General features: G+C 37.7%; 1 protein-coding gene and 1 pseudogene across 2 annotated transcripts in view; both read right to left on the minus strand.

Annotated features, from left to right (window-relative positions):
* The window catches only part of NKAIN3 (sodium/potassium transporting ATPase interacting 3), a gene marked incomplete at both ends in the record, with an annotated part of 591633 nt that overhangs the window by 378041 nt on the left and 200770 nt on the right, over nt 1–12822 (minus strand). The window lies entirely within an intron of this gene.
* Nucleotides 3246–4700, minus strand: LOC308437650 (histone deacetylase 1-like; annotated as a pseudogene). Its single transcript has one exon. The product of its transcript is annotated as a histone deacetylase 1-like (transcript).

The following is a 12822-nucleotide window of genomic DNA, read 5'->3' on the forward strand; positions in this document are numbered from 1 at the left end:
TTTACAATCTCTATCTCAAATTTCAAGGTTTCATGATGTCATGGCAAGGTTCTGTCTGTAAAAATTTATTGCCCAAACTGTCAATAAAGGGGACTTTATGAGTCCCATTTGGGTTACTGAGTAAGTAGCCTTGACTAAATCTGTGTGCTATGTTTCTCAAAGGCTTAGGTGACCTGACACATAATCCATTGTCCTTTATCTCCTCTAATTCACATGAATACAATTTCACTTTACACAGAGAACTTCAGAAAAACAGCCCTGTAATAAATTTGCAATACCATGGAGTATTGTTAAGTTGATTTTGGTACTCACTCATTCAGTGGCACACTGTCCTAAGCTGGCATTGAATTACATCAGAAACAACAACAACAAAAAAATATCCCCACTAATTTCTTTTCTGGAAAGTACTTAGCTGACATAGTTACCTTTAACAAGTTTTCCCATAGACCAGGGTTATCGTGCCATTCCACATCTATAAATTTTGTTGTCTAGTAAAATTTAGGTGCAATAAAGCTCTCCACCTTAGACATGTTTAAATGGTCACAATCTGGCAAATATCACAGAGCTCTATGCTTCGTAAAGGGAACCCTTCATGAGTCCAGAGAATATATACTGAAAACAAGTGAGATAACAGGTTGGAAGGGGATACCGACAGGATGTTCTGTCAAAGGTGTTACTGAGTATATTTTGATGCTATTTTAGATACAAATCAATGGAATTGTGGAAGAAGGTTTTCCAGGAAAAAATGAAAGAAAGCTGTGGGGAAGCATAGGAAGACTGAGATAGTGAAGTCCTGAGAAAATAGTTGATACTACATGCCATGTGAAAGACTCCAATTCCTCAGAAACTTTGGAGCAAGAGTTCTTTTTTGAACAGGGCTCAGAGGTCTGGCAATGACTTCCTGGAGTGTCCAAGTATTAATATCGACATTGCATACAGACAAATCCACCATACTTCACCATTCTCCACCCTGGTTTTAATGCCTGAACGGGGTTCACTACAGAGACTACTTCTACAGAGCTCAGCTAAGCCTGCTTTCAGGATTATGCTGTAAACCATAATCCTGCTTTCTTGTTCAGCTGTGTGTAGTTCAACCGCACCCCCTGTTGAACTCTATATAATAAACCTAATGAGCTTCCAGTGTGCTCTACCTCTCCATCAAAGAACCTAAGGCACCCAACCACAGCTTTTCTGTTCATTTGTGTGTGTGCCTATTCTTTCTTTATTCTTTATTCCGTTAAGTCCCATGTCAGATTTAGTTCCTGGAGCCTTCAAAAAAAAAAAAAAAAAAAAAAAAAACAAACAAACAAACAAACAAACAAAAAAAAAAAAAAAAGAAAAAGAAAAAGAAAACTCAACATGAGTCCTTACCACAACAATCATCACATCTGTAAATGGGTTTTTTTGTGAAGCTTCCTTTTTCCAGTGTAAGAGTCATGAGTATTAATATTGTTTTTCATATTCAAAGTCTATATATATATATATATATGTGTGTGTATGTATGTATGTTTTACTGGGTAAAATCATGAATTAATTTGTTGATTTTATTCTTGGCACCAATTTGTTAATTGTCAGGTATCCTAAGTACTTTTAATTGAAAATTTCAGTTCCACAATAAAAAGGTAGAATATGCTTTACTGCTATTAACTTTGGATATGATTGTGTTATTGGCTTTGAAGGAAAAGATTTGATTTAATTCCGTTTAGAGTTATTGTAATCAAAGGCTTAAAATATTGAGCTCCAGATATTTCCAAAGGAATGGGCAGAAGAATGGGTTCAATGTGGAGCACAAAAGCTTCCACTGCAGTTTCACAGGGATAGACAATATGGAAGTTGAAAGAGTAATGCTGGGTGTGTCAGGAAGTGCAGAGTTAGAGGTGGGCAATAAGGTGAATAACAACTAGTTGATGGCTTGTCTTGATAATCAGATTAAACCTGAAGGCCCACTCTCCTTTGCTTTTCCCACCCACTTCCTTTACTAATAGGTAGTCTCAGTCTTAATGATGACAACCATGAGTTTTCAATCCTAGCTGAAAATTCCAAAATCTCAGGTTGCAGAAATGAGAAAACTACTTTTCTTAATAACTCTATACAGTGATAAATATATAAGCTTACAGAAGCCAAAGACTGCCCGATGTAGTTTTATACGTCAATATTAGGCTTCAATTCAATTTTAGTGAGGTTGGCAAAGGGGCTGATTTGGGTGTCTTTTAAATATGGAGGTCTTCTCTTAACGGAAATTGCTTTGATAGAATGATTTTTTTAAAGCAAGATGGAATTTTTAATATAATTTAATTTTTAAAAAGTCTGTATCAGACTGGAACTGACAGGCAGGACAGTGGACAAAAGAATGACCAAAGGAGAGCAATTTATTGTTTTCCCAAAAGGCAGAAGTTTATTTTAAATGGAACTGTGTGCAGAGCTATGAACATATTGTGACTTATTTTTGAGCTTCTTAAGAAAATACAAGGTATTCCAAAAAGTCAGTTCTATAGACCTTATACTCTACCAGACATTTCTTTTACAACCATTGCTTCCAGACAGTCGCCCGTTACTTTCTGGTTTAATACAGAGATACTGTTGTACTTTTTAGCAACTTTAATTATTTCATCCCCTGAAGTACTACAATTTTTATAAATGGGAAAAAGTGAATTTTTTATTTTTTAAGTAGAAAGAGTGTAGTTAAGATAAAACTAGAAACTTTCACCTTAAAACAGAAGAAACAAAACCTGCTTTTCAGGTTATCAACTCTTTATTTTTTAATAAAAAATAAAAATAAAATAATAACAAAGAAGCTAGGCTAACAACCCCCACCTACAGAATTGGGGGAAGATGGGACAACATAAGTTTTTTTCTGCTTGTCTAGGAAAGGTGGAAAGGTATAAACAGAGCCAATCTAAAAATGGATATTACCTAGTCTCCCTTTTTTCAAAGCTTAATGAGGGAATCTTAACAGAGCTCCTAAGCAGGTACTTTGCAGTTTAGAATTTTGTGTTCTGGTTTTCTTTCCACTTGGATCCTACATGGTTCAAAACTAAGACCTGGGGCAGGACAGACAAGGGAGCTCTAGGAAGAGGTCTCCCAGTATCATTGCCCTGTGCTCTGGTCTCTGGTCCCTATCTTGTTGCTGGGGAAGTTATATTTAATGTGTTTTATATAAATACTTAGAGGAATAGAAAATACAAAATCTGAGAAATTGAGGGAAAGTGAGGGACTTTGGGAGAAGATGGAGCTGCAGACCTTGCTCAGGCCAACTTGACCTCTTCTTTGACCCCTTTGGCTTCTGGCTTCCCTTCCTTGGGTTTCTCCTCATCTGTAACCTTTTTTTTTTTTTTTTTTTTTTTTGGATCTTTTTCTTTCTCATCATCTGTTTTGACTCTTTTGGCTTTTTTGAAGTTAGAAGAGTTCTTTGGACCACCTTCCCCTCCTCATCAGAATCAGAAAATTCTTCCTCACAGGCAATGAGTTTGTCAGAGGAGCAGATGGAAATTCGTTTGTTAGGGTCTTCCAGATCCTCATCCTCATCCTCATAACCGCTTTCTTCTGGGACAGCATTCTCCAGTACGGCCTGGATTTGTACACCGGGAGCATGGTGCAGCATTCTCAGGCTCTCAAAGAGCCACTGCTTGATTTTTTTCCAGGTATTCATTAGTGTTCTGGTCAGTCATATTGAAAGGCTGATGTGAAGCTTGAAATCTGGTCCAAAGTATTCCAAGTAGTCATTGTATGGTAGCTAATTAAATTAGGGATCTCTAGAGACACAGCTGTTTCCTAAGCCCAGCATGGAAATTATAGATGGTGTAGCCACCTTCTCCCAGCATTAGCATAGGCAAATTGAAAAACTCTTCACAAACTCACATACATGGCATCCCCTTTGATGGCTAGATTGAAGCAACCTAACTGATCCCCAGACAGGGAATCTGAGCCACACTGTAAGACCACTCACTGCACTAGGCTGGAGCATCTCCATTACACTGGATATGACTGGCTTGAAGATGGCTTCATAGGACTCAGCATCAATGCCATCTCGAATTGGGTAGTTAACAGTGTAGTCCCAACATCCCGTAGGTCCTCAGTTCCTGGGAAGTACTCTCCATATTTATGAAAGGACATAGTCATGACCCAGTATGGAGTATAGAAGGCCTCTTCTACGCCATTGCCATGGTCAATATCAATGTCAATATACAGCACCCTCTGGTGATACTTTAGCAGTTCCAGGATGGCCAAGATGATATTATTCCTGTAACAAATGCCAGATGCTTCAGACTTCTTTTCATGGTGCAGGCCACCAGCCCAGTTCACAGTGATGTCCATCTGCTGCTTATTAAGTTTCACAGCACTTGTGACAGAGCCACCCGTGGACAGCTGACAGAACTCAAACAAGCCATCAAATACCAGACAGTCCTCACCCACGTTGAATCTCTGCATCTGCTTGCTGTATTCAGACATATATTATCTGGGCGAATAGAATGCAAGAATTTAATGTAGTCATCATTGTGGTACTTAGTCCTCTCCTCAGCACTGGCTTTATGAGGACAATAGATTTCCATTGTTCCGTAGAGACCATAGTTGAGCAGCAAATTATGAGTCATGAGGATTCAGTGAGGCTTCATTGGGTGCCCTTGTCAATAATAGTAGTTTTTAGCGTCCCTGTCATAGTACTAACAGACTTTCCTCTTGGTGCCCTGAGTCTGAGCCATCTTGGTTGGCTCCCGGCTCTCTGTCAGTCTTTATCGACACTTTTATGGCAGTTTTATCATTAAGAAAATGTCTTTCCTTGTTTTTATGGTAAGACCTTGAATTTCAAAGCGTGCTTATTGGTAAACCTGCTTATGTGTTCAGAGATAACATTGTGCTCCAGAGCTCATAGCCATTAAGTAGATCAAGCATTGTTATGATACTAGAGAGTCTTTCAGGAACCACCCACAGCATAGCCAGGAGAGGTGATCTACATGCTTTCCCCTGCACCATCATCTGGCACAGGACTCTCCCTGCATTCCTGCAGAGGCCTGCCAAGCCTTGGAACATCTAAATTAGATCCCCCCGCTCACCAATCTCTTGCATTTCAGATCCACCAGGGGTAGATCCAGCAGAGGTGAACTACAAGGGGATACATGAGGTTTCCTGAGCTCCATAGTCCAGCCCAGGGCTTGGCCTGTCTTTCCAATGAGAAATAAAAGACAACAGGAACATTTGGTCCACCTGGATCACAAGCAACAAAGGCGAACACCACAGTCTATTATATAGAAAGTTCTGTTTTCAGGCCTACATTATTACCTGCCTCTGCAGGTAATATCCTGGCTGGCATCAGAAACACCCAGCCAACAGCAGGGGTAATCAAATGGGTAGGGACCAACATCAGAACACATAAACAAAAGCAAGGGGAATATCATACCACTCAACTAACCTCCTTCAGCAAGCCCTGAGCATAGCCAAAGCACAAGAAGCTGACCTTAAATCCAATCTTATCTAGATAATAGAAATCTGGCACGCCCTCAACAACACACTGACATAGTCATTGTTACTCATTTTTTTTTTTTTAAATAAGAGTGTCACAAAAGGATGATATTAGAACTTCAGTTCCCAAGGTTGCAAAGTTCTTGGAGTGTATATTAAGTACCACATATTGAGCAGTTGGTTTATTGATAGCCTCATTGATATTTGCTATAATTGAAGAACATAATTAAATAAAGGGTAAAGACATCTCTTTTAAATATGCTGTGTTTAGGAGCTAGAAAGCTGATTCAGCATTTAAGGTCACCCACTACTTTTGCAGAGGTCCTAGGTTCTGTTTCTGCATCCACATGGAGCACATATACTTTTTTGTCAGCCTTTAATAAAATTTTATGCCTAAAAAATTAACTATAGAATGTCTAGACTTAAAAAAAAAACTCTTATCCAGAAGGAATCAAGGTGCATTAGAGTCCTGTAATGCAAAAAATTCCAGAGACATTCAGAATTTTCATTCATTTTCAGACACATTTCTGTATGATGTGTGAAAGATAGTTGATGAGGCCAATCATACCTATAAATCATTTCTATATCTATATAGATAGATGTATGTTTTTTACAACTTAAGCTGAAGTTTTTCTTTAACATGTATTATGAATATGCCTTGGACATTTATGTGGTTAACTTTGAATTCCAAGAAAGACATAATCATCATATAATGAATAGAATAGAAAGAAAAGACAATGCTCATTGTACATGTAGGATGCTTTCTTGCTCAACTAGGAAACTTTATGGAAAATATCAAATATTCCCAGCAAATGTATGTAGGACCCGCAGATTAATGCTGCCTTAAACACATTTATTCCTGTAGGTGTCAGAGTCTGCAATGTTTTCTCATTTGTTTTGTTAAGTTTATTCTATTGTTTCTTTCCTTTCCATTAGGAACAGAATCTTTCTGTTTCTACTGATATCATTCTATTGATTTCAGGTTAGAAAAATGCTAAAGGTTTGGAGAAGGAACTTCTACAATATATTTTCCATAAAGTGTAAGGTAGAACAGAAGAATGTTTGGAAGGCAGTGAGGTACCCTATTCTGTGCCTCTCATATTCATTCATTCATTCATTCATTCATTCATTCATTTCAAATGTAAGGAGATAAAGATGGAAAAATTACCTTTCAAAAAACTAATTATATAAACATTAGAACAAATATAATAATAAAATTAAATGTACTATTAAGTCAAGGCTCAGAATTGATAAGGAAGGAATGCCTTCATGATATATGATCAAAATACCTTGAAGAAGGCACAAAGATGAAGGCAGAGACAAGAATGTTAGCAGAACATTGATATTTTTATTGTGAATACATGGAAAAAGCAGATGAAAATGTTGTGTACTTGAAAGGTTATAAGGCCACATAAAAATGTAACCTGTTTGCCAAATTGATTATCTTGCATTCTCTGTAGCCAAAATGTTCTCATTCAGTAGCAATTCAGCTTAAAGATACCCTGCTTATCTCCTAAAATTACAGATTAGATTTTAAGGTAAAACATTGAGAAAATAACACAGACAACAAATTCCCAACAACACAGTTGCCTTCTTAGAAATACAATGAGCTATCAGTGTGAAGTTCTACCATTTATGGAGACCATCAGAGTTCGGGAGACATAGTTTATGTCATTTTGAGGGTGTGCTGCACCAATCTCTATTGATGTTTATTACCTGTAGCTGGCAATGAGATTGGCCTGTATATATCTATCACAAAAATGGCGATGCTAAGATATCAAATGCATGTAATAGATTCACCAGCCTTGGGATGACCATGGCAATGAATAACAAGAATATTAAAACTTTAGAGAAGCCTCCTTTGTACTGGTTATAATTCCTTTCATTAACACATATTTGGTGATTATATTCAGCAACACAAACATAAAAGAGTCTTGAGAAAAATAAAATTTTAAATGAAAGGATCATTCGTATACTAAATCAGTCCCATAACTACGAGGCCCATATGGAATTCAACCACAAAATTTCTTTACCATAACCTCTCCATTGAAGGTGAAAATATACAGAACTGTCTTTGTATTTAAAAGGGGGGTCAGATTCCATTTTTGAAACTTCTTCAGGCATGTCAATGTCCACGTTCTCTTTCTCCTTGCCTCAGTGTATACTCTTTCCCAAGGTATTTCCTCCTGACACCATCCAAAAGCACTGGCCTCTGCTTCAGTGGGCGGGTCCTTGATTACAAAGGAAGCACGTATCATTTCAGTTCCCCAGTGTACTCAACCTAGTTTGTTACAAACGCTGTCTATCTGCTTATGTATTTCCAGATTCTTTGTTCTTTGTTCAAAAGACTGGAAATGATGAACACGGGCAGCAACACAGCAGGAAGTTTTATTAAGAGCAAAATACACGTCCATGCTGTGCATGTATAGTAAAGGAAGTGGCAGGACATTCAACTCAGTACTGAGAGGCCCCCGTTATTTCTTGGGGGGTCTCTTTATGTAGCTCAAGAGAAAGAGAAGCTGGTTGCTATGAACATAGTTTATGTTTTCCACTGTTTTGTTTGACAGATAGGTTATATAAGTCTTTCTTCACTATACATGTCCCTTTCTTGGATTCATTTGACTTTATCCATATGAATGTATATTCATAATATACAGGTATGGAAAATATATAGCAGATTCTCTCAAATAGTTCACTGAGAGGACCTAGTTTAACTCACTGCAAATGCACTGCCACATTAGTCCATGCCAGACTGGAACTGTTTCAAACTCAGGACATATCTCTAAAAGTCTCTGAATAGAAATCGTGGATTATAAACCAACAAGAAACCTGTCTCCTGTTGCTTAAAGCAAAGCAATCCACAGGCAGTTTACTGCAGGTGGTGAAGGAAATTGCTCGGTTGACTAGCCTGGCTAAATGCATTTGTGTTAAGTGCCCAAGGCAAGCAGACTCCCTGGTTGCTAAGTGATCCCAGTGCATGCCTGCTTCAGTTTTGGAATCTCAACCCAGGGACCTTGTGAGCCCTCTCTACTTAAGATAGCTTTCTGCACTGTGAAAGAAGCCAGCTCATCTATACAATGAGGATAATTAACACTTTGGGGAGCAATTTCAGTGCTTTGGTCCCTATTTTGATTAATGTGGGCTCTGATTAGCATTCCATCACAGTCAGGGGTCTCCTTAAAAGAAAGAAAAATTAAAATGTGACAAAAGCCTATGCTGATGAGGAAGGCTGTGTCTGAATGAGATTATCAAATCTGTCAGTGTGCCTGTTCACATTTTATTCCACTGTGAACTATCTAAGCAACACCAGGGGACTGTCTGATGTGTGTATATTATTCTCATTTAAATGTTCTATCTCTTCATCTCTAGCATTTTCTTTTTAGTTTACAGTTTCCTTCAGAAACAATAAGAAACAACAAACCCCAACAGCATAAGATCCACAATGAATGTTACTGGTTCCTGTTAGAAAACCTTGAAGCAGTTCAAGCAGTAATTGGGATAGCAGGAAAACTGCCCTAGGATGACTGATAATGACATTCTCACCTTTCCAATCCACAGGAGTGTTACAAGTTTTCTCTCTGGGTATTTAGGAAACTAATAAACATTATGACTTTTTCACATTGCCCTAGGTCAAGGACTCGGTGTTGGAAATCAAAGGCAAGTGAGGAAGATGTTGCTCTGTGCTACCTGTGATTGGCACATTGGAAATGAAACTGTCGCTCTCAAGCTAATTTGGAGCACCATTTTGAAATACTAGATACTTAGCTCTAAGAAACATTTTCTTCTCAAAACTACATGATGTGGCCATGAGGTAAACAAGAAGAAAATGAGTCAACCTTTTATGTCTTCTCATGTTTGAGCTGAACATGTCATACACATTGAGGCCTATTTCACTTGCCTGGACATGTACTTCCTGTTCATAACCTCTATGAGGGTACACACCCCACCATTCTCATCTGAACCTCCCCTTAACTCACTTGTTCAGTCTCCTTACTGGTCACTTTTATTTTGCATCTTAAGTAGTGAAACGTTTCCCTTGTCCCATAAATGTTTCTTTCCTTTTCCATTTGTCTTAGATAACTTTCTTTTATTAAAGCTTTCATGGGTCACCAACAGTTTACCAATTTTTTTTTTCCATCTTGAGTCATGATTCGACACCTAAAATGAGACTTTCATTTGTACTGCACAGATTCAATCCAGAACCTGTAGCTATTTTCTAATTAACATGGACTTAACATCATTTCTCAGACCTGCCACACCCATGTCACATAAAGTACTTAATGCATTAACAATCCTCTGAGCACTCAAGCTAAAACACTGAGATCTGCCACTGAATCTCTCATGTTGACCTCTGGAATCACCCTTAAATCCATTTCTTTTTCCTTCTTACCAGGATAATTAGACTATTTCCATGCAAATCTCTTTTCTCAGAATGAATTTTTGGATTCTTAACTGGTCTTCTTGGTTCATTACCTTCTTGCCACCCACCCTCTGGACTTCTGCTGGTATTACCTGTGGAACACGCATGCCTCCTGAATTTAGATGAAACACACTTATAAAACAAATCCTAACTTTAAGCTCCAAATATGCATTGTTTAATGACCTATTACCCATTTTCAAATACAGAAGGATGCCTAAACACAGGGAACAAAGTATACACCTGCTAAATGAATATGTGAATGATTGGTTATTAGCATCCTGTAGCATATCTATGCTGCAAAAAATGTTTTCAATAAAATTAATAAAAATCATCTCATACATATTTTTCTAAAATTGAACAAAACTCATGTTGTGTTGTGCTGCATGATTGGTTGAAATGACAAACACATATCCTATGCACTATAAATTTTCACTGTCCCAAATACAAATAATCCTCACATTCCTCCTGACACCTGGTTGGGGAAAGTTTAATACAACTGTGTCTTCACTGTGGTTTATGATGAGGATACCACATGCAAAATATAAACAAGAACAGAACTAATAGGTAGGATGCAGCCAAGTTGTGCACACTATGGGACAGAAGACCGCACTATGGAATAGTGTAGACTATTCTTTTTGTTTTGTTGGAGTGGAAGCTAGGACTTCTAGTCATGGTTAGTAAGGTATGCTAGAGCTCTTGGTGAGTAAAAAGAAGGGTAGAATTGGCATGTAAGGTAGTCGGGTAGATGACAATAACACACAGCAGTTTCTCTGCCTTAGCGGATAGCAAAGGCTGTTGCCACCATGCCCAGAATTCAGAAATTTTCTGGCCACAGCTAGATCCAGCCCAGTAAGAATTTTGAAATGCTGCCAAACAAAATAGTTGTTGTGAGAGTGTCCCATGATGAAGTATACTAAAGTGACTGCTCAGGTGGCTGCAGGAGGATCTAGATTCCAGATCTTTAGTGGAACAGAGTGTAGAGTCACTTGTATTCAAAATAACAATGGAGGTGACTTGGGACTTATGTTAATCTTGAGAAATTAGCTAACATTCATTTTCCATTTGTATATGAGTGCCATAACATCCTTTCATTTTGATTAGCCAGCTAGTCCTGGATCAGAAAGCTTGTGAGTGGAGATTTATGACTCACACCAACAAAGTCTACCTCAAAGTTAATATAATGTATGATGCTGTGCTGTTTCTCCTTGACAAACCCTGATATGGGCTCTTTAGTTCAGGTTCTGAATGTTCTATATGAAGAGCATAGGAAAATTTAGCTGTAGTTTTGGTGACTTTGTTCTACTCTGCTCAGTACATAAAATTCAAATTCTCCTAATACTTGTTTATGAAGAGCCTTTAAGATTTTTTTCAAAGCAAGTAATAATGACCATTACCTTCTCTACCCACACATAGAGAGGGATAGAAAGATAAGACTAGCTCACATGTAAACACTTCTATATCATCACACTAAAGGCTTATATAAAGCTGATCACCTAGACAAACCCAGAGGTTTATGTACTTGGTTGATTTTACTGTGTCCAGATGTAAAGGAAACTCAGCAATAAAGACCTGTGGTGCCCCAAGAGACAGATGACAATGTGAACTTATGTACTAAAGATTTCATATAAAAGGTTCCAGAGTCATCATGTGAAAGCCATAAATATTATCTATTAGATTGTCCAAGTTCATCTGTTACAAAACTTCTTGCAAACGTACTATGTGAATACCTCTACCTCCCCAATGTGTGGACACAATAGGTTTACAAGGTGCACCCTAAGTGAAACTCAAGTTATCAAGGCCCCTATTTCCTCTTCCTTTGTGGAAACTGGGCCAGCAAGAGCCTTATGCCCATACTATTGCTTTAGACTTGCCATTGGTTAAAAAAAAAAAAAAAAAAAATCTTTATGTGAAGCTCACTGGGTGATGGTTTTCAAATATTCCTTCTATTGCTTGACTGCCTTTCTTTATGGAGACATTAAAAAAGTACACACCAAAATACTTTGGCAAAAAAAAAAAATTAGAGGTAATGAAAAAGAAGAAAAGAAATACGATGAGATAATTATTCTTGATTGGAACAATGCCTTGTGAAGGAACAGAAATTGTACACCAAGAAGCATTTGCAGGGAGATAGAAATTCTTAAGAAAAAACACAGGCCCTGTAGTATATTTGAATAAAGAGAAACAGCAAAGTTAGTTGATCTAGGGAGAGAGAACATTAGATATTATAAAGGATTTAATAGGCTGGTAGGGTAGTGTGTTTTAAAACCACCACTCATAGAGCAGATTAATTCTTTAAATGTGTTCAGTAGTTCCATATTTTGTTAGGTCTGTGGAAAGATATTTCTGGGTATTTGGGTACATTTTTAGGGGGGATGCTTTTATTGTGGCCTTTACAATTCACAATCCACACATTTCAGGCACACACCACACACACACACACACACACACACACATACACACACATATTCAGGCATATATATGCATATATATGTGTATATATACATATGCTATTCAGCCCTTACTCAGCCCTGACCCTATAATGTCACATTTTTTCTCAACCTCTGAGCTGTGTCCATGTACACAATTGCCTTGTTGATTTGATTTTAGTTGGAAACACAATTGCCCCTATTACTGCCTAGCTTCTTTTTGCCATTTTCTTCCCTGTTATTCTTTTAGGTTCTCAAATAAATGACTCCCTGCATCTTCTTTCATAACATAAATCAAGTACTTTCATCTAGAAATACTATATTTGTCAATAAAGAAGGCATAATATGAGCAAGCATAAAGAAGAGAGCCATAAAAAATAGATCTGAAAGAACCTATCTTAAGAAGGAATTACTTTTTGGGCTCTATGGGCAATAGTGGCCTTTGAGAATCCCAGCTCAATAAATGAGCAGCCTCTGCTGTCCTGGCCCCAAAAGAGAAGTCCAAAGATGTACATTCAT

This window comes from Micromys minutus, assembly GCF_963924665.1.
Source record: "Micromys minutus genome assembly, chromosome: 26".
Lineage (NCBI taxonomy): Eukaryota > Metazoa > Chordata > Mammalia > Rodentia > Muridae > Micromys > Micromys minutus.